Source organism: Oncorhynchus mykiss, chromosome 26 (assembly GCF_057628025.1).
Source record: "Oncorhynchus mykiss isolate SJ-2025 chromosome 26, ASM5762802v1, whole genome shotgun sequence".
Lineage (NCBI taxonomy): Eukaryota > Metazoa > Chordata > Actinopteri > Salmoniformes > Salmonidae > Oncorhynchus > Oncorhynchus mykiss.
In genome coordinates this window covers 23,924,455-23,924,747 of record NC_143047.1, presented here as the reverse complement: position 1 = coordinate 23,924,747, position 293 = coordinate 23,924,455, and positions in this window count along the sequence as shown.

The window sequence follows — 293 nt, the reverse complement described above, 5'->3', positions numbered from 1 at the left end:
ACCTACTAAGGCGGAGTATCATCACACCCACCCAGTAGCATATAGATTTATTTCACAAGAGACATTGTTTTTCTCCACTTAATTATACTGTCTCTTTAACTTAATTTGTGAATGGATAGCTATAACCTGGCATGAAATAGCTATATATGACTTTATAATTTACATGTGAATATTTACTTGAATGTGCAATCAACAGAAGCATAATGTCAGACATCCAGATAGGGCCGAGATCATTTCAAACCAAAGCCAGCTGACATTTGGGCTGTTATGTAGGTTGCTACCACTGTTCTCCC